General features: G+C 42.6%; 1 protein-coding gene across 1 annotated transcript in view; it reads left to right on the forward strand.

The window, feature by feature from the left end:
- Window positions 1-259: 259 nt before the first annotated feature.
- Window positions 260-22,513, forward strand: part of LOC145342093 (gamma-aminobutyric acid receptor subunit alpha-3-like) — a 265,641-nt gene continuing 243,387 nt past the window's right edge. The window contains exon 1 of the mRNA XM_080187307.1: window positions 260-761. The gene's annotated coding sequence lies outside the window, so the exon portion shown is untranslated. The remainder of the gene's footprint in view (window positions 762-22,513) is intronic.

Below are 22,513 nucleotides of genomic sequence, written 5' to 3' on the forward strand. Positions count from 1 at the left end.
GCATTTGCCTATGTGTGTGCTTCTGAACATGCATGTCTTTATATGTGTGTGTGTGTGTGTGTGTGTGTAAGATTGTCTGTTTGTCTTTGTGTGTTTTGTGATTTGAACAGGTCAGACATCACTGAATCCACCTCCGGGGGAATCTGATGTGCAATGTCAGTGGGGGAGAAAAAGCAGACAACATATATAATCTTCTCTTTCTAGAAACAACATCTCCCAGACACACTGTGGGATATTAGTGAGACTGCAGCAGCACGAGGATATGTATTTTTTAAAAAAATCCCGTCCCTGGTAAGAGCTGAGCGATTGCTTATTGTGTAGTCTGCTTGCAGTGCTAGTCTGGGCTGCTGTTTGAGCTGAATGCAGTGTGCTCTCTCAGAGAGGTGATGTTGGAATTTATGATTCCGATTCCAGACAAAATAATAACCAAGGATTGTCTGAGAAAAGTCAGCATCTTCAAACATCAGCATCCAGCTTGTTGGAGGAGTCAAAGTACCTGGATCTGGAAATGTATTAGTGCAAGAGGTCTGACATGCAGCATTTTGGAATCTAAACTGAATCAATTTATTTGAAAAATACGTTCTGAGGTTGAACTACAGAAGGAATGGTTCCACAGTATGTCTTAGAGGTCTAGCAACAGAGAATGAAGATACAGGGAGTGAGAGAGAAAGAGAGGAATTACAAGGAATACAGGATGGATGAAACAAAGTATTTGTTGCCTGTTATCCAAAGGGTGTTGCGAATATAAATCATTTTGAAAGGTGAGCAGTATTACATATTAGTTTTAAAATTTCTTTCGTGTTTGAAAATATTGTAAAACATTCAGTCAAACTGTAAGGCAAAACTTGGGCCCCACAAGGGACAATAATTCTGGCTGTATTCTGTGAATGTGCCTTCAACATGTAATGTCCAGTGAGTTGCGAGTAAGCTCCTCATGAAAAAATAATTCAGCAATTAAATGTGAAGAATTTGAGTCTGAGCTTTGAATTCTGATCTTTAGAAGTATGTCCAGCAAAACACCCAAAAATAATGCTTAAAATTCAGGTTCAAAGCGATTATGTTTTTTTTGTTGGTGAGCTGGATTAAGACTGGATTTTTTTTAAGTGCTCTAATAAATTTTAATAAATTTATTATAGTTCAGGGAATGTTATGTAGCACAAGCAGAGGGACTGCATTGAAATGATGTGGCTGTAGTGAGCATTGATCCATCTGATTGTTTATAAAGAAATGGAAATATCTTCCAATTCATGTGCATGGTCCTGCTGCTCTGATGACTGCTGGAGTCATTTCACATAAATTCAGTGTATAGCACACACTGCCAGTCCTTTTCATTGTGTTTCCCATGTTTGGATGTTGATGTAAACATGCAACTAAAATGATAAGGGATCATACTGATGGAGCTAGATGTTTGTGGTAAGTGAATTTGCAAAAAGATCGATTTTTGGTGTAGCATTTGAAAATTTGGTCAGTTTTAATTGTTCCAGCAAGGCAGATATTTTCCTCCTCACTGCTGCTATGCTTATGTTGTACACATCTGCACCTGATTGCATTTTGTCACAGTCAGAGCTCAGCTGGGCTCATCTGATTGCTTGTAGACATGGTGCAGGTTCTGAATACACCAGCTGTCAAAAAGATCCCAGCGCTCAGAGTTAACAAAAAGTGACCTCTTATTTCACACAATGAATGTGTGAGTACAGACCCCGACATTACACATGTTGTCCTTTTTCCATTTGGTAACAAAATAAACAATTGACGTGATTAACTTTATAAGTTTCTTTGATTTATTTCTGAAAACCAGAGGCACTGAGTATACAACGGGCACAACTCATGGTTGTTTCTAAGTGCAGTGTCAATAATCAAACAGAGACAACTAACCAGATGCGTATTTCAAATGCAAAAGATCCCCTCACTAAACAATTTCAGGGAATGCTGTTCTCGTGCACGAGATGATTATCCTTTCATTGGCCTGCTCACAAATATTTGTACATTTACAGCAGTTCTAAATCTCCCTGGTGTAAGAACGAGCTTTGAAAACACTGTTTAAAATAGCCCAATACCAGAAGCTCAGTCATAGTGATCCTGTCGGAGCTCACAAATCACTAGGCTCCAGGAACACATTGTTTTGTGCCTATCTGATGTCGCTAATGCCACATGACTATGATGTCATTGATGACACATGAATTTTATGTGTCACATGACTGTTTTCATTGCTGACAGGGCTATGATGTAATCAATGACAAATAATTTTGTTGTCACAAATGACATGAGCTGTGATGTCATTGACGCATGATTTTGATACCATTAATGACATGGTGCTATGATGTCATTGAGGGAACATTATAGACATATGAATACAATTTTATTGAAGGCATTGACATGATTATGATGCAAAAAGTGTCACATTAGGTCATGGAATGATCACAGTACAGAAGAGAGCATTGAGTTTGCAAAGCCCATGCAATCCCTCAGCGAGACAATTGAAGCTAATGTTTCTCTCTGGCCTATTCCTGTTTTGTCAATGACGACTCAAGGATGCGATGTCACTCAGTACAGATGAATATGATGTTATTTTAAGAAACACTATGTAATGTCATTGATTATAATCGGTCGCAATATCACTGATGTCACGTGACAGTGATGTAACTGATGTCACCTGGCTGTGATGTCACTGATAACACATTGATGTAATATCAAGGATGGCGGGTAGTTGGAATGTCACTGCTGATGTTATGTGGCAATGATATCACTGATGATACATAGGTTTGATGTCAGTGACAAGATGGCTGTGATTCAATTGATGCCTTAGGGGTATGATATCAATGATAGCGTATAACATTTGGCGTCAATGATTAGACTTGTCTGTGATGTTATAGATAACACATGGCTATTTGTCATTTGACATTTGGTTATGATAACAGAGATTGCAGGTGGTTGTAATGTCAATGATGGTCAATCGTTCTGGTGTCATTGACATTGTATGGTCTTAATGTCACAGAAATTCATTCCAGTGATATGACTGGTGGTGTTGTGAATGTGAAGTTACCAACGGTACATGACTGTGTTGTGATTGATGACACATGCTGAAATTTCAGTGACACATCGGAACATAGGAATGTAAGAGCAGGAGTAGGCCATCCTGCGCATCAAACCTACTTCACTAATTAGGTTAGATCACGGCTGATGACCTACATTAATACCATTTTCTCATACTATCACTATTTTCCTTGATGTCACTGGTATCCAGGAATCTATCGATTTCTGTCTTGGAAGGCTCAAAGATTGAGCTTCCATTGAGCTTTGGATAGAGAACGCCAAAGGTTCACAACACTCTGAGTGTCAATTTTCCTCTTATCTCAGTCTTAATGATCGATTTCTTACTCTAAGACTATGCCCCCGGTCTCAGGCTCACCAGCAAACATTATATCTCCATCCAGCCAGTCATGTCCTTCATGAATTTTATAAGTTTCGAGAAGGCCTTGACTCTCTGACAGATCACCTTGCCCAGGCCACCCCCCGCTTTATCCCATAACCCGAGTCATTTACCCAACTAATCCCCCTATCCGACACATCTTGGGAAGATCTGGATCACCTGGAGGAAACCCACACAGACACCAGGAGGACATGCAAACTCCACACAGACAGTGATGCAAGTTGGGAATCAAACCCGGGTCTCTGGCACTGAGGCAGCCGTGCTAACCATTGTGCCACCGTTCCGCCTGGACTTCTTCAATCTCTCTTCATAAAACAAATCTATCATCCCAGGAATCAGTCTGATGAACTTCTATTGCCCTCTCTCAATGACAAATATATCCTTCCTTTGATTAAGAGACCAAAATTGTGCATAATGCAGTCTCAGCAAAGTTCTATACAATTGCAGAAATACAATTTTATTCCTGTACTGAAATCCCTTTGTGATGAAGACCAACATACTATTTGCCTTCCTAATTGCTTGTTACACCTTCATGCTAGCTTTTGTTGAATCATGAACAAGGGAACCAGGTCTCTTTGAGTACCCAGACTTGCCAATTTTTAAGTATTTAAGAAAAACCTTTCTGTTTTTCTACCTAACTGGATAACCTCACGTTTGTTCATATTGTATTCCATCCGTCATGTTCTTGCCCATCCATATGGTCTGTCCAAGTTCCCTTGAAACCTCATAACTTACATTCCCACCTAGTTTTGCAACATCAGCAAATTTCACAGTAGAAATGCACAAAGCATTCTAAGAATTGTAGAAAAGTGGTGGTCAAAAGGGAAATAGGAACTTAAGACAATCACAATCACTGGAGAGAAAGTCTGAGGAAAACAAATGGAATTAAGGTCCTCTGGATCTGATGGCCTGCAAGCTGGGGTTTTAAAAGAAGTGGCTGCAGAATTCATGGCTAGAATCTTCTGACAGTTCACGCTGGCAGGGTCTTCCTGACCTATCAATGATGCACCCGTGCCATGGGCTTCTAAGAAGATCCAGTTATCGGTCAATGGCAAATCACCTCTGCTACCATATAACATGATTGTTTGTATGGAAAATCCTGCCCCATAAATACATTGACTGTGACCTTCCAAAATTATCTAGGTTCTGGAAAGAATTTAGCAAATTTGTTAGCTGCAAATGTAACACCACTATTCCAGAAAGGAGGGAAAATGCACACAGGAATTTATACGCCATTTAGCTTCACATCAATCATTGGGAAAATACTGGAATGCACTGTGTTTGACTAATTTATGAGCATTTTCTGAAGACGTAACAAACAGGATAAATGAAAGGGAGTCAGTAGATGTAGTGTATTTGGATTTCCAAAAGGTATTTGACAAAGTGCCACATAAAAAAATTGCTGCACAAAATATGAGCTCAGTTTGTTGACAGCATTATCAATAGAGGATCGGTTTATTGTCAGGAAATGGTGGGTGGGATTCCCTGGCTATGCACGACCCAAGACCAGAAATTCCAACCCAAGCTCAATGGACCTTTCAATGGTCCACCGAATTTTTGTCTCACCTGCTGTGATACGCATGGTGAGCAAGACTGGAGAATTTTGGCCAATAAGTTGGGATATCTGGTTCACCTTCAGGCTGACAAACTGCAACTTGTAGGGTGTTACAGGAATTAGTTAGTAGTGGAGCCTTAGTATTTCTAATTTGTGTTAATGAGTTGAATGAACAGACCAACTGTTTTGTAGCCAAATTTGCTGATGATACTGTTACAGACCAGAGGGGGCCAATTTAGACGGTCCTGATTTCGCTGTTCAACATCTGTCCATAAACAGAAAGGTGTTTTTTAAAATCTGATTTCCCTCTTTGTAAATGGTGACCTATTTTCACCAATCCTTAAATCTGGAGTGTTCTAATCCTCTATGAATAAGTTGCACAACAAATTCAAGGTAAGGTAAAGTCAAATGATAAAAGCAAATGATTGTAGATGCTGGAATCTGAAACTTCACCTTCTGACTGGTACAGAAGGTGAATTCGCAGGGGATCAGAGATGAGCTGGCAAGATAGATACAGAACTGGCTTGGTCATAGAAGTCATGAGGTGGAGATGCTGGCATTGGACTGGGGTAAACACAGTAAGAAGTCTCACAACACCAGGTTAAAATCCGCCGGGTTTATTTGGTAATAAACACCATTAGCTTTCGGGGTTTGCCTCTTCGTCAGGTGAGTGGAGGTTCTGATCATAAACAGAGCGTATAAAGGTACACTCAGTTTACAGAATACTGATTAGAAAGTGTGTCTGTACAGCTAATCAAGTCTTAAAGGTGCAGACAATGCGAGTGGAGATAGCATTAAGCATAGGTTAAAGAGATATGTATTGTCTCCAGACAGGACAGTAAATGAGATGTTGCAAGCTCAGGCAAGTCATGGGGGTTATAAATAGTGTGACATGAACGCAAGATCCCGGTTGAGGCCATCCTCATGTGTGTGGAACTTGGCTATCAGTTTCTGCTCAGTGACTGCGCTGTCGTACGTCGTGAAGGCCACCTTGGAGAACGTTTTTTTTTTAGGCGTACTTACTCGAATGAATCCCTGACACTCTGTGCATTACATTACTTGCCATACCTATCCTTCATTTTCACAGGTACATGTTGGTCCTGAATTCCAATCAACTGTGAAGACAGAACTAAACCTGTTATTTAATTGCTTTGCCTTTTCTGTGTTCTTCATTATAAATAAGGGACCAACATTTAAGTTTAAGTTTTTTTTATTTGTTCATGGGACATGGGTGTTGCAGGCTAACCAGCATTTATTCCCATCCCTAGTTGCCCGAAGGCAGAGTCAACCATATTGCTGTGGCTCTGGAGTCACATGTAGGCCAGAACAGGTAAGGATGGCAGATTTCCCACCCTAAAGGACATTGGTGAACCAGATGGGTTTTAATGACAATTGACAATGGTTTCATGGTCATCAGTAGATTCTTAATTCCAGATTTTTTTTACTGAATTCAAATTTCACCATCCCTACTGTGGGGGGATTCGAACCCGAGTCCCCAGAACATTAGCTGAATTTCTGAGTGAATAGTCTAGCGATGTTACCACTAGTCCATCATCTCCCCACATCAGTGTCACATTAATACTGCTCACTGTGAAAATCCCCTACTTGCCATATTCTGGTGCCTGTTCAGGTCCGCTGAGGGAGAGTTTAGCATGGTCAATGCACCTAACCAGCATGCCTTTCAGACTTTGGGAGAAACCAGAGCACCCGGCAGAAATTCATGAAGACATGGGGAGAATGTGCTGACTCTGCACAGGTAGTGACCAAGCCAAGATCAAACCCAAGCCCCTGGCATGTGAGGTAGCAGTGTTAACCACAGTACCACCATGCAGCCCACTTGTCTTCACTGATTTTTTCTGCATACAAACAGAAGCTTTTACAGTCTGTTTTTATGTTACTTGCAAGTTCACTTTCATTTTTACTCTCTGAAACAATCTCTTGGCCCTCCTCTGCTGAATTCCAAACTGCTCCCAATCCTCAGGCTTGCTGCTTTTTCTAACAGCTTTAATATGACTCCTTTTTGAATTTAATATTATCCTTCAGTTATTTTGTAAATCATGATTGGGCCACTTTTCTTGTGTTTTTGCATCAAAAAGGAATATATAACTGTGTACAGTTCTGGTCACCCTATTATAGAAAGGATATTATTAAACTAGAAAGAGTGCAGAAGAGATTTACTCGGGTGCTACTGAGACTTGATGGTTTGAATTATAAGGAGAGTCTGGATAGACTAGGACTTTTTTCTCTGGAGCATAGAAGGCTGAAAGGTGATCTTATAGAGGTCTATAAAATAATGAGGGGGCACAGATCAGTTATCTTTTGCCAAAAGTAGGAGAGCCTAAAATTAGAGGGCATAGGTTTAAGGTGAGAGGGAAGAGATACAAAAGTGTCCAGAGGGGCAATTTTTTTCATACAGGGGGTGGTAAGTGTCTGGAACAAGCTGCCATAGGTAGTAGGAGAGGCGGGTATAATTTTGTCTTTTAGAAGGCATTTAGACAGTTACATGGGTAAGATGGGTATAGAGGGATATAGGCCAAATGCAGGCAATTAGGATTAGCTTAGGGGTTTAAAAAAAAGGGCAGCATGGACAAGTTGGGCCAAAGGGCCTGTTTCCATGCTGTAAACCTCTATGATTCTATGTTGCAATATAATAATTCATTCCTTATATATTAGCCTATCCATCATCCAGCCTTTTAATTAAGTTCCCCAATCTACCTCAGCCAAGTCACATACCAAGCCCTCATAGTTTCCTTTGTTTGGATTTAGGACCCTAGTTTCAGATCTGACTTTTTCACTTTCCATCCTGGTGAAGAATTTTAACCCGCTTTGGTCACTGTTCTCTGAAGAATCCCCCACAAAAAGATTACCAATTAACCCCTTCATAGAAACCCTGCAGTGCAGAAGAGGCCATTCCGCCCATCAACTCTGTACTGACTCTCCAAAATAGCATCTTATTCAGGCTCTATTCCCATTAACCCCATATTTACCCCACTAATCCCCCTAACCTACATATTTTGGGGCATTAAGGGGCAATTTATCGTGGCCAGTGCACGTAACCTGCACATCTTTGGACTGTGGGAAGAAACTGGAGCACCTGGAGGAAACCCACAAGACAGTCACCTCAGGCTGGCATTGAACCCAAGTCCTGGCGCTGTGGGGCAACAATGCTGGCAATTGTGTCATCATGCTGCTCCTCGAGAATAGCATGCTCCCGAGTCAGTTCCTCAATAAAATCATCTTGTACACCTTCCAGGAATTCATCTGCCACAGTATTATTGCTAATTTGTTTTGCCTAATCTATATGTAAATTAAAGTCATTTGCAATTATTGTAGTCCCCGTTTTTCATGAATCTCTAATTTCCTATTTAGTGTCATCCCCTGTGTTACTACTCCTGTTTGGAGACAAATAGACAACTTCCACTAATGTTTTTCACCTCTTGTTGCTTCTTAGCTCTTCCCAGATGATTCTGCATATGGATTTTCTGAGCCAATATCCTCACTGACTATTACACTGATTTTGTCTTTAACTAACAACACTCACTTCTTTTTCCTTTGTGCCTATCATTCCAAAATATTGAATACCCTGCATATTCAATTCTCAGCTTTAGTCACTCTGCAGCCATGTCTCTGTAATCACAATCATATGAATACCAATTCGGGCTGTTAATTCACCTATCTTGTGTGAGTGCCCCACGCATTCAGGTATAATGTCTTTAGATTTGCCTTTTTTAACATTTTTGTCATCTTTTTAGTAAAATGGCCCTACTTGCTGTCAGCTCTTGTTTCCTCTGCCTTTCGCTTTTTGCTTTTTATTTTGCTTTCTTTCATTTATATCTTCCCTCTCTTATGACTTCCTACTCAGGATACAATCCTCTAGTTTAAACCCTCCACAACAATACTGTCAAATACTCCTGTGAAGATATTTATCCTAGTCTTGCTGTGGTGCAACTGTCCAGCTTATATCATCTTATATGAGTCCCACCTTCCCCAGGATCAGTTCAGTGATTTGGTCACACTGCAGATAAATCAGGAATCCAAATCCCTCCCTCCTAGATTATCTCTCCAGCCACACATTCATCTGGTCTACCCAATTCCTGATCTCACTAGCATGTGGAACTGGGAGTATTCCTGAGATTGTTACCTTGAGGTCCACTTCTAAATTTATTTTCTAGCTCCCTCTACTCTGCTTTCAGGATCTCATTCTTCCATTTCCGGATGTCATTGATGAGACTGTGACTCTGACTTTTCACCCTCCCCAGAAGATACTGCAGGCTCATCCTTGGCGCTGACATCAGGGATGCAATATACCATCCTGATGTCACTTCTGCAGCTGCAGAAACATCTGTTGGTACCCTTTATGATAGAATCCCCTATCACTAAATGGACATGACTGCACTAGAGGGGATTCAGAGGAGGTTTACCAGGATTTTTTTTTGTGCGGGCAGCATGGTGGCACAGTAATTAGCACTTCCGCCTCACAGTTCCAGGGACATGAGTTTGATTCCTGGCTTGGGTCACTGTGCGGAGTCTGCATGTTCTCCCTATCTCTGCGTAAATTTCCTCTGGATGCTCCATTTCCTCCCACAGCCCAAACATGTGCAGGTTAGGTGCATTGGCCATGCTAAATTGCCCTTAATGTCCCGGGATGTGTAAGTTAGAGAGATTGGCAGAGTGAATGTGTGGGGCTTCGGGGTAGGGCCTAGGTGGGATTGTTGTTGGTGGCGCACTCAATTGCCAAATGGCCTCCTTCTGCACTGTAGGGTTCTATGATGTTGCCTGGGATGGAGTATTTGAGCTATAATGATGGACTGGATAAGCTTGGATTGTTTACTTTAGAGCAGGGAAGACTGAGGGGAGAACATGACTGAGGTATATAAGATTATGAGGTGTATAGGCAGGTTCAATAGGAAGCAGCTGTTCATCTTGGTTGAGGGGTCAATCATGAGGGGGCATAGTTTTAGGGTGAGGGGCAAGAAGATCCATTTAAGAGAAAAAAATCGCTAAGAGGGTGATGAGAATCTGAAATGTACTGCGTGGGAAGATAGTGGAGGCCAGGAACCTTATAATTTTTAAGAAGTATTTGGATGAGCATTTGAAATATCATAACATTTAAGGATATGGGACAAGTGCAGATAACGCATGATTGCTATGATTTGATTGATGGTGCATGGCTGTGAGTTCATTGATGACACATGGCTTTTATTTTACTGATGATTCATGGCTGTAAATTCATTGATGATGCACAAAAATGGGCTGCGATTCTCCCATCGAACCAACAACATTCCGGTGGGTCAAGTCAGGAGATGCACATGTCAGCCATTTCGAGGGTTCCCTGCTAGCACATCTCCCAGCTGGAGAAAAACGGGCACTGCCAGGAACCCACCGAAAATGGCAGGCTACTGATTAGAGTGGGTTTACATGCCTTTATATGTCATTATCAGGATCCACACGGCAATCTCCGCCCACGTCTGTGTCTCCCAACTCTTTGGCGTGATGTAACTTTGGCACAAATCAGAGTAGATATTTAAAAGTCTCAACCTGGCATGGCATCCATGAACTGGTGTGAGGAAGTAAGTGCTGCTAGGGGCAGCGTGGGGGATGTTGCAGGCAGGCCCTGGAGATGCCTGGTGGCCTTCCTCCTGCTGCCTTCAGGTGTTAGCCCATGGGCCAGTGATATCTGGGGTGGGGGGGGAGGTGGGGGCCGGGGGGCTTCTATTTTCTCACAGCTCTCTGGGTGAGGTTCCATCAGGGAGTCCCACTTACCCTCCCCCCTCTCTCCTGGGCAGCATTGTAGCCCAGTGTGGGAGGCAGTCTCGAGGGCTCTTGCTCCCCCTCCCTACTGTCCGGGCAGCACTGTAGGGCACTGTGGGAGGCAGCCTCTAGAGCTCCCCCTTCTATCACACCCCCCCACCCCGGGCAGCACTGTAGCACAGTGTGGGGAGACAGCCTTGAGGGATCCTGCTTCCGCTACCCCTCCTGGGCAGCACTGTAACACACTGTGGGAGGAGGCAGCATCGAGGGTTCCCACTCTGCGCCACCCCCCACTTCCTGGACAACGCTATTGCACAGTGTAGGAAGCAGCCTTGAGGCTCCCGCTCACCCTCCCCCTGCATGCCACTTTGCAGTGGCATTGTCTTGCTGCGGGGTGTGGTCAGGGACTTGACTAAGTGCTGGTGTTCTGGGGTGGTGGAGGAGGGTACCATGTGCTAACTGAGGCCTAACCAGATGAAGCAGCTGCTGCTCCAGGCCGGGGTGCAGAGGTTCAGACATGGACTGCGTGGAATCTGCTGTCACTGGGCAGACATCTGGTGCTGATTTGCAGTCTGTCTCTGCCCTGTGATACGGACCAGCAACACGTGCCTGTGTAAGGGATGCTGTAGTTGCACACATTGCAATGGCTCAAGGGCGTGCATTGCCCACGTCTGCACACCGACCTACATAATCTGTGCCAGCATTTGTCATGAACTGGCGTGAGGAGGTAAGTGCTAATAGGGGAGTGTGGGGGATGTTGCAGGCAGGCCCTACAGATGCCTGGTGGCCTTCCTCCTGCTGCCTTCAGATGTTATCCCATGTGCAATTAGTAGTTTATTGTGCTCTTAACATAAATGACTACCAAACCTTGACTAATGCTGACCTTCACCTGTGCCCTCTAGTGAACTACAGCTTTCTAACTTTGGGCTGTTTACTACTTCTTCTTGGTGCTACCCGAGGATGTACATCGGAGGTGAAGGTGTCCAGCTGTGATGCCCTTGGCAGACGTTTCCTGGGTGGCTGGGTCTTGGAAGACCCCAGCTGACTTGCGGGTGACACTGTTTCGGTGCCACCCTGTTCATCTCGCTAGCACTGAGATGCCCTGGTGTGACGAAGGGGGGGATCAGAAAGTCTTGGGATGTCCAGGATCTCTTGGGTGGAAGACCGTGGCATGGGCTCAGCCCTTCCTCTTCCCTTGGTTTGCCCAAAGGCCCCTGGGGGCACTCTGTGGGATGTCAGAGAAGCTGGACTGAACTCCAGAAGCTCCAGTACCACCTGGCTCTGCCAGTCCTGGAGGCCTAGATGCATCTGCCCCATGATGTGTGATTTCTCAGCCCTGGCCCTCTGAGACTTGGCCAAGCTTGGACAATCCTCCCAGGTGTCATCAGGGGGTCATAGGCAGTTTGCTCCAGAGCAATGGAGGCAGCAGCAACACACAAAAAGCCAAGTTCCTCTGGGTCCAGAGCTGTAAAAAAGAGCGCAAATTGGGGTCAGTGTGGCCGGGGGGGGGGGGGGGGGGGGAGGGGGGGGGGGCGGGTGGGAAGCAAAATATTCCATGCAGTATCGCCCTTACTTTGAGGAGGACCTAGGTTGAGGGTACGCTTCTGCTCATTTGCATGCTGGATGCCGACCTGGTTGTCAGTGATCAATCAGGAAGGTCCATCACCATCCAGCTCCATGGTGTGTTCCTCCATGCTGGTCAGCTGCTGCCAGTCAGGCACACCATCACCAGTCTGTGGTGCTTCCCATACATTGTAGATGTTCTTTTCCTGTGGGAACACAAGATGGATAGCAAGCAGTAACATATTGCAGTACATGGTGTGCAATGCGTGCCTGTGTCTTAGCTGTTGTGCTGACAGTTTCGGGGAAAGTGGTCACCAATGAAGAGTGCTCATTGAGGGGTGAGGGGAAGGGGTTAGTTTCAGTTCCTGGGGGAAGGGTCAGTTGTTGCATGTCCTTCAGGCGTCTAAGCAGGTTGGAGATCCATGCCAAGCATGTCTGGGGTTCCAAGTGGGATACTCACTCACCCTTGCTGCTTGAAGAAGGTTGTACATTTTCTTGCGACACTGCCTCCCAGAGCACGGTGTCAGGCATTCACCACTTCTGCTACCTCCTTCCACAATGCTATTGCAGATGTTTCCTTTGGGTTAGAGCCCTGGCTGGGGAACAGACGATCAAGCCTCTCCTCCATGGCATCTAGCAGGTGTTCCTGGTCAGCCTCTGAAAATCTGGGAACAGATTTCTGCACAGAGATGAGGCCAGCGATGTCTGTGGGGGGAGCTGTGCGGGCCAGCAATAGGCCAGTGATATCTTCGTGAGGGGGCTGTGGGGGCCAACAATGAGACCAGCCCAGCAATTGCAGTTGATGATGCATGTTTTTATTTTGATCGTTGATGCATGTGTCTAACTACATTGATAGTGAATGACTAGTTGCATTAATGATGTTTTGCTCTAATTTCATTGATGATACACTTAGTTAATTTTATTGTTGATGCATTTTGGTAACTTCATTGGTGATGCATGACTGCAATTTCGTTGGTGACATTTGCAGTAATTTCATTCATGATGCATGGTTTTAATTATGTTGATGGGGTGTCACTGTGAGTTCATTGGTAATGCATCTCTTTAATTTCATGGTGATGCATGGCTGTAACATCATTGATGAAACACGACTGTGGGTTCATAAATAATGCATTGCTGTAATTTCATTGGTGATGCATGGCTGTGATGTCATTGATGATGCACGATTGTAATTTCACTGATGACATGGCTTTTATTTCACTGATGAAATATTATTGAGTATACATGGCTTTAACTTTATTGATGATGGATGGCTGTAATTTCATTGATGTTGCTATGCAGGAATATAATTGATAATGCATGGGCGCAATTTCATTGATGCACGGCTAAAATTTCATTGATGATATATGTATTTACTTTTATTGTTGATGCATGTCTCTAACGAATGATGGTGAATGCTGTAATGATAATGCATTGCTGTAATTTCATTGATTGCATAATTTCAGTAATTTATTTGATGATGCACGGCTGTGCTTTCATTGATGCATGAATGTAATTGCATCGATGGTGCATGACTGTGAGTTCACTGATGCATGGTTGTAATTTTATTGCTGATGCATGGTTAGAATTTCAATGATGATTCTTACCTGAATTTTCATTGACGATGCATTAATGTAATTTAGTTATGGTGCTGTAATTACATTGATATTGGGTTGCTATGAGTGCATGCCGTTAATCTCACTGATGATATATGGCTTTAATTTGAATGATGCTGAATGTCTGTGAGTTCATTGATGAAGCATGAATGTAAATTAACTGATGATGCATGCCTGTAATTTCATGGAAATCCAATATCAATTAATTCAAATATGCCGTATGCCATTAATTTCATTAACATGCATGGCTGTAATTTAATTGATGATGCATAGCTATATATTGATTGATGATGCATGTTTTTAATTTTATTGTTGATACATGGTATTAATTTATGATGCATGGCTGTAACTTCATTGACAATGCATGTATTTATTTTTATTGTTTATGCATTTGGTAATGTCATTAATGATGCATGGCTCTAATTTCATTCGTCATGCATGGCTTTTATTTGATTGGTGATGCATGGCTGTAATTTCATTGCTGATGTGTGGTTGTAATTTGATTGATGCTGCATGGCTGTTCATTCATTGATGATGCATGATTATAATTTCATTGGCAATACATGCCTCCAAATTTATTGATGATTATTGACTGCATTATCATTGATGACACATGGCTATGGTATCACTGATGATGCACGTCTGCAATTTCATGGGTAATGGATTGCTGTTAGTTCATTGGTGCCATTTGCCATTAATTTCATTAACATGCATAGCTTTAATTTCATTGATGTGACATAGCTATAATTTTATTGATAATGCACTGGTATGAGTTTGTTAATGATATATTGCTGTAATTTCATTAATGCATTAATGCAAATTAATTGATTAATTAACCACTGTAACATCAGTGATGATTCATGGCTGTAAATTAATTCATGAAGCACCCCGCAATGTCATTATTGATGTGTGAATGTAAGTTCATTGATGATGCATGGCTGTCCTCAATGAATTTACAACAATGCATCATCAATGAAATTACAACCATGCATCAGCAATGGAATTACAGTCATGCATCATCAATTAACTCATAGTCATGCATCATCTTTTCTTTTATGATGCATGGCTGCAAGTTCATAATGATGCATTGTTGTAATTTCATTGATGATACATGGCTGTGAGTTCATGGATGATGCATAGCTGCAAGTTCATTGATGATGCATAGCTGCAAGTTAATTGATGATGCATGGCTGCAATTTCCTTGGTGACAAATGGGTTTAATTTCATTGAGGATGCATGAATGTAAGTTAATTGATGATGCACAGCTGCAAGTTCATTGATGATACATGGCTGGAATTGCATTGATGATGCATGACAGTACTTTCACTGATGATGCATGCCTGTGTTTTCATTGATGCATTAATGCAATTTCATTGATGTTGGATGGCTGCAAGTTCATTGATGACACATTTCTATAATGTTATTTATGATTCATGGCTGCAATAGCATTTATAACCTTGATGCGTGGCTGTGATTTTATTCAAAATTTATGGCTGTGAATTAGCTAATGATGCATGTCTGTAATTTCATTGATGGGTGGCTGTGAGTTTATTGATGCTGCATGTCTGTAATGTCATTGCTGATGCGTGGTTGAATGCCATTGATGATGCATTGTTGTAAATTCATTTATGGTGCATGGCTGTGTATTCATTGTTGATGCATGGCTGCAATTTCATTGATGATGCATGGTTGTAATTGCACTGATGATGCATGATTATGAGTTCATTGATGATGCATATCTATGAGTTAATTGATGATGCATGACTGCAACTCCATTGCTGATGCATGTTGTAATTTCATTGATGATGCATTGTTGTAAATTCATATGATGCATAGCTATAATTTGATTAATGCTGCCTGGCTCTGAGTTCATTGATGCATGGCTATAATTTCATTGGTACTGGATTGCCGTTAGTTCATTGATGCTGTTTGCCATTAATTTCATTAACACAGAGCTTTAGTTTCATTGATGTTGCGTGGCTGTAATTGATGATGCATAGCTGTGAACTTGCTAATGATGCATTGCTGCAATTTCATTGATGCATTAATGCAATTAATTGACGATGCATGGCTGTAAATTTATTCATGAAGCATCATTGCAATGTCATTGATGATGCATAAATGTAATTTCATTCATGATGCATGGTTGCAAGTTCATTGCTGTAGTTAATTACATCGGTGGTACATGGCTGTAATTTAATTGATGATGCATGGCTGTAACTTTTTTGATGCCACATGGGTTTAATTTCATTAAGGATGCGTGACTGTAAATTCATTGGCTGAAGGTTTATTGATAATGCATGGCTGTAATCATTGGTGATTCTTGGCTGGAATTGCATTGATAAATCATGACAATAATTTCATTGTTGATGCATGTCTGTATTTTCATGTGGATGTGGTGTATCTGGATTTCCAGACGGCATTTGACAAGGTGCCGCACCAAAGACTGCTACATAAGATAAAAGTGCACAATGTTACGGGTAAGGTAATAGCATGGATAGAGGATTGGTTAACTAACAGAAAGCAAATTGTGGGGATAAAAATGGGTGTTTTTCTGGTTGGCGATCAGTGACTAGTGGTGTGCCTCAGGGATCAGTGCTGGCATGGCAGCGCAATTGTTTACAATTTACATTGATGATTTGGAGTTGGGGACCAAGAGTAGTGTGTCAAAATTCACAGATGCCATTAAGATGGGTGGAAGAGCAAAATGTGCAGAGGATGCTGAAACTCTGCAAAGAGATATAGATAATGTAAGTGAGTGGGCAAGGGGCTGGCAGATGGAGTACAATGTTGGTAAATGTGAGGTCATCCATTTTGGTAGGAATAACAGCCAAACGGACTATTATTTAAATGGTAAAAAATTGCAGCATGCTGCTGTGCAGAGGGACCTGGGTGTCCTTGTGCAGAAATCTCAAGGAGTTGGTTTGTAGGTGCAGCAGATAATTAAAAAGGCAAATGGAATTTTGTCTTTTATTGTTAGAGGGATGGAGTTTAAAAACAACGAGATTATGTTGCAGTTGTATAAGGTGCTGGTGAGGCCACACCCAGAGTACTGTGTACAGTTTTAGTTTCCTTACTTGCGAAAGGATATAATGGCACTAGAGGGGCTGCAGAGGAGATTCACTTGATTGACTCCGGAGTTGAGAGGATTGGCTTATGAGGGGAGACTGCATAGATTGGGGCTATACACATTGGAATTCAGAAGAATGAGAGGCGATCTTATAGGAACGTATAAGATTATGAAGGGAACAGATAAGATAGAAGGAGGGAAGTTGTTTCCACTGGCGGGTGAAACTAGAACTAGGGGGCATAGCCTCAAAATAAGGGGAAGCAGATTCAGGACTGAGTTGAGGAGGAACTTCTTCACACAAAGAGTTGTGAATCTGTGGAATTCTCTGCCCAGTGAAGCAGTTGAGGCTACCTCATTGAATGTTTTTAAGGCAAGGATAGATAAATTTTTGAACGGTAAAGGAATTAAGTGATGAGTGGGCGGGTAAGTGGGGCTGAGTCCACAAAAAGATCAGCCATGATCTTATTGAATGGCGGAGCAGGCTCGAGGGGCCAGATGTTCATTGATGCATTAATGTAAATTCATTGATAATGCATGGCTGCAAGTTCATTGGCTCATTCCTGTAATGTTTTTGATGATATATGGCTGTAATAGCATTGATAACATTGATATGTTATTTTATTTGTGATTTATGGCCGTGAGTTTACTAACTATGCATTTCTGTAATTTAATTGACAGAACATTTCTGTAATGTCTTTGATGATGCATGGCTGCAATTGCATTGATGATCCATTAATGTAAATTCATTGATGATGCACAGCTATAATATTATTGATGACATTTCTGTAATGCTATTGATGATTCATGGCTGTAGTAGCATTGATGATATTGTTGCATGGCTGTGATGTTATTCATGATTTATGGCTGCGTGTTTGCTGATGATGCATGTCTGTAATTTCACTGATGATACACTCTATGATCTCATTAATGATGCAGGCTATTAATTTCTTCGATGATGCGTGGCTGTAATATCATTGATGATACATCAATGTAAGTTCATTGATGATACATCAATGTAAGTTCATTGATGATGCATGACTGTCAGTTCATTGATGACTTTGGGCTTTTAATGAATGAACAACAAACTGCTATAATTTCAACTAAGACTCATGGCATTGCTGTTACGGATTTCTGAAATTTTACATTTCTGAAATATCACTGGTGATACATAATTCTATTGTTAAAACATGGCTGAAATTTAATTGACATCACATGGCTGTAATTTTACTAACGACGCATGTCATTAACTTCACTGATGAACTAGGGCTGTACATTCCTTTATGACACCTGGCTAATTTCATTGATGTTGCGTGGCAGAATGACCTCTGATGAAGCAAGTTTGTTCCTTAACTGATGTCACAAACCTGCAATGTTTTTGATGACACACGGCTGAAATATCAGACATGACGGTAATATCACTGATGACACAGAGTTGCAATTTAATTTAGTTTAATTGGATGAGAAATGGCTGCAAATTAATCAGTAAAACATGGTTAAAATTCAACTGATGATGCCTGGTTATAAGGCCACTCATATTACATTGCTCTAATTTCAGTTATTTCATGTGGATGTCATTGCAGCTGTAATTTCACTCGACATATTCTTAATATTACTGATGACACAGGGCTACAATTTCAGTAATGACACAGTGTAGTAATATTGCTGATGACATAGATCTGTAACATTGTTAATGACACTGGGCTGTAATATAACCGATGACACAGCTGTAATATTGCCGATGACACAAGGCTGTAATTTCAGTATCGACACAGGACTGTAATATTATTGATGATGCAGTGCTGTCATATTGCTGATGATACAATGCTGTAATTTCAGGTTGGCACAGGATTACTGATTACAAAGCCGTGTATTACTGATGGTGCAGTGCTGCAATATTGCTGATGACACATTGCTGTAACTTCAATATTAATGATGTGGAGATGCTGGCATTGGACTGGGGTAAACACAGTAAGAAGTCTCACAACACCAGGTTAAAGTCCAACAGGTTTATTTGATAGCAAATGCCACTAGCTTTTGGGGTCTTTCCCCTTTGTCAGGTGAGTGGGGAGTTCTGTTCACAAACAGGGCATATAAAGGCACACACTCAATTTACAAAATAATGGTTGGAATGCGAGTCTTTATAGGTAATCAAGTCTTAAAGGTACAGACAATGTGAGTGGAGAGAGCGTTAAGCACAGGTTAAAGAGATGTTATTGTCTCCAGACAGGACGGTTAGTGAGATTTTGCAAGTCCAGGCAAGTTGTGGGGGTTACAGATAGTGTGACATGAACCCAAGATCCCGGTTGAGACCGTTCTCATGTGTGCGGAACTTGGCTCTGCTCAGCGACTCTGCGCTGTCGTGTGTCATGAAGGCCGCCTTGGAGAACGCTCACCAGAAGATCAGAGACCGAATGCCTGTGACCACTGAAGTGTGTGCCCTCTTTGTGAACAGAACTCCCACTTACCTGACGAAGGAGTAGCGCTGCAAAAGCTAGTGGCTTTTGCTATCAAATAAACCTGTTGGACTTTAACCTGGTGTTGTGAGACTTCTTACTTCTGTATTGACACAGAAAAATGATATTACTGATAACACGGTTTTGTAATGTCATTGATGACTTAGGGCTGTAATATTACTAATGACACATGATTGCATTTCAGTAATGGCATGAGTTGATAATATTACGTATGACGTGGGTTTGTAATATTGCCAGTGAAACAGGGCTGTAATTTCAGTACTGGCACAGGGCTGTAATTTTACTGATGACACAGGTTTGTAATTTTGCTGACAACATCAGGGTGTAATATTGCTGATGACATGGGGCTGTAATTTCCATGATAACACAGGGCTGCAATATGGGTGATCACATAGGGCTGTAATATCATTGATGACATAGGGCTATAATATTACTAATGACACAGATTTGTAATATTGCCAATGGCACAGGGATGTAATTTCAGTATCGACACAGTGCTGTAATTTTGCTGATGACGTGGGGCTGCAATATGGCTGAGGACAGGATTGTTATATTGCTGATGACACAGTGCTGTATAACTGGTGATACTGGGCTGCAATATTATAGAATACATAGGGCTGTCATATTACGGGTGACATTGCGCCCTATTTTACCATTGTGTCACGCCCGTTTTTGTGGTAAACTTGGGTGTGAGGCCATTAACGCGATCCGCGTCCGCACAGATGGCCACTTTACCGAAACCCTGAATTGGCCGTGATCAGCTTCACGCCTGAAACGGGCGCAACAGCAATTTAAATGTATTTGCATATATTTCAATTGAATTAATGAACTGCCCGCCCAACTTTATCAGAATTTCCCCCTTTACTGCTGCGTTCGCTAATCTGGAATTGTGCCGAAATGGACATGCTGAATAAAAATCTGAATTAGACGCTCCAGCTGCTGAAGAGCAAGTTCAGAGCTTCCAACGGCTCCCTGACTCAGATCGGTGCGGGGGTGGGAGGGGGTGGGGAGAGGAGGAGGAGGAGGGCCTGACCATTCTCTGTGTCAGGATGGGGGAGGGGAGTGAGGCCAGATTGTTGTTTGGTTGGGGGGAGAGGAGAATGGTCAGATGTATCTCGGGGGGGGGTGGGGGGCGTGGTGTGTGTGGGGGAAGGACGCTCATTGTCTGGTGAGGAGGGAGGAGGAGGCAGGTTGGAGGTTCCTTTGGAGGAGGGGGGTGTGAGGCCAGATTATTCTCTGGAGGGGGGGGGGTGTGTGAAGCCAGACCATTCTCTGGGAATGGGGGGCTATTGAGGAGGGAGGTGGGTAGGATGTATCTCTAGTTGTGGGGGTGGGGGGGGTGAAGTGCTGGCTGGTTCATTCACTGTTTGGGTGGGGGGGGGGTGGCAGTTGAATTTCTGGTGGCGGGGCAGGGAGGTCCGCTGCCACTCTGCAGGCGATTGGTGGGGGTAAGGGTCAGGGGGTCACAATCGGTCTGGATAGCGGGGGTGGGTGTTGATAAGGAGGACAGTGATGTCTGTGGGGACCATCGCTCTACTTTTCGCTCCCTGGCTACTTTCTCCACTTTCTGTGGCCCGGGAGCGATCTGACACGGGCGCGCTTTTTCAAATCTTTTCCAACAGTGCATGCGCAGTTCAGGGTTCCAATTGTTTCAGGCACACTAATCCCCACCCGCAATGTAATTCAGACCTGTGATTTTTTTTCAGGCTGAGTGCGTAAAGGGGCACCTGAAAGCAGATTTCCAAGTCGGATCTGAGTTATGTCCAGATTCAGCACTTAGAATGAAAATGGTAAAATCAGGCCCATAGAGCTGTAATATTATAGATGACACAGGGCTGTAATTCCACTGATGCACAGGGCTGTAACAGGTAAGAACCTTGTACCAGCTCCTTTGCCGAGCGTGGAGATGGAAAGGGCATTTGCTTCGGCAGGTTGGTGGTGAATTGCAACACATCTGTCTTCCTGCTTCTACCACAATTCAGTTCCCTCCACCACTGGTGTTAGCCCAGCTACAAGTGGGATTATGCAGCAAGCACAACAGTTACTGCGTTGTGGGCAGCTTGTTACCTCTGGATGGCAAGAGGGGAAAGGAAGTTGGGGCGTGATTCCTCGATCAAAGGAACTCAATTTCTGATCAAGTATGTGGGCATTAGGAAGGGGACCCCAAGACAGCTATTGCATGCCCTTGCTGCCGACTCCCTGCATCCCCCTCCCCCAACTTTACAAGCTTCTCCCCTCTCTTACCTTTTTGTCCTGGCTCATTTTGTCATCCTGGGACTCTAGGAAGTAAGGTTTCTTTCAACAGCTTCTGTGGCTTCCTCCATACTGATAGTGAATGAAGAACTGCCAGCCTCTGATTAGCTTTCTGATCTCATAAGATAAGACTTTGGCTCATGGGGACCTAATTCCAGAGGCAGCCCTGTCACTGGCTTTGGCATTGCTTGATTGTCATATGGAAAAGAGGCAGCAAGCGAAATCCCTGACACCTCAACAGAATTCCGGTCGATATCATTGATGATAATGATTGAAATTTAATGAGACATGTCCCAAATATCATTAATAATACATACTGGAACACATAGGTGGCATATGGCTATAACTTCCACTGAGGACACATGGCTGTAAAGTCATGGATGATATATAGCTGCATTTTCGCTGAGGAAAATGCCTACAGTTTCTTTGAGGACGCATGTTTGTAACATCACTCTGATATATCCTGCCATACTATACACAATGGAGAGACTCCATCTGTGGAATAAATACTTCCACATTTTTGAAATGTTTCAAATATCTGAATGGGAGGAATGTACAAGGGTGCAGGGAGAGGGCGAGGGAGTGGCAGTACATGAATTACTCTTTTGGGGAGCTAGCACATAAACAGTGGGCCAAATGGCCATCTCCTATGCTGTAATGATTCTGTGATTTCATTTGAAGACACATGGCTTTAATTTCATTGATGAAATGGCTGGAAGCTCATGGCTGTAAATAGACTCAAATGCCTGATATGAACGAATTCTTAAGGCTTAATGCTGTCTTTCATTCTTATTTAATTGGCTG

Source organism: Carcharhinus amblyrhynchos, chromosome 4 (genome assembly GCF_965287045.1).
Source record: "Carcharhinus amblyrhynchos chromosome 4, sCarAmb.v2.hapA, whole genome shotgun sequence".
In the NCBI taxonomy this organism is placed as follows: Eukaryota; Metazoa; Chordata; class Chondrichthyes; order Carcharhiniformes; family Carcharhinidae; genus Carcharhinus; species Carcharhinus amblyrhynchos.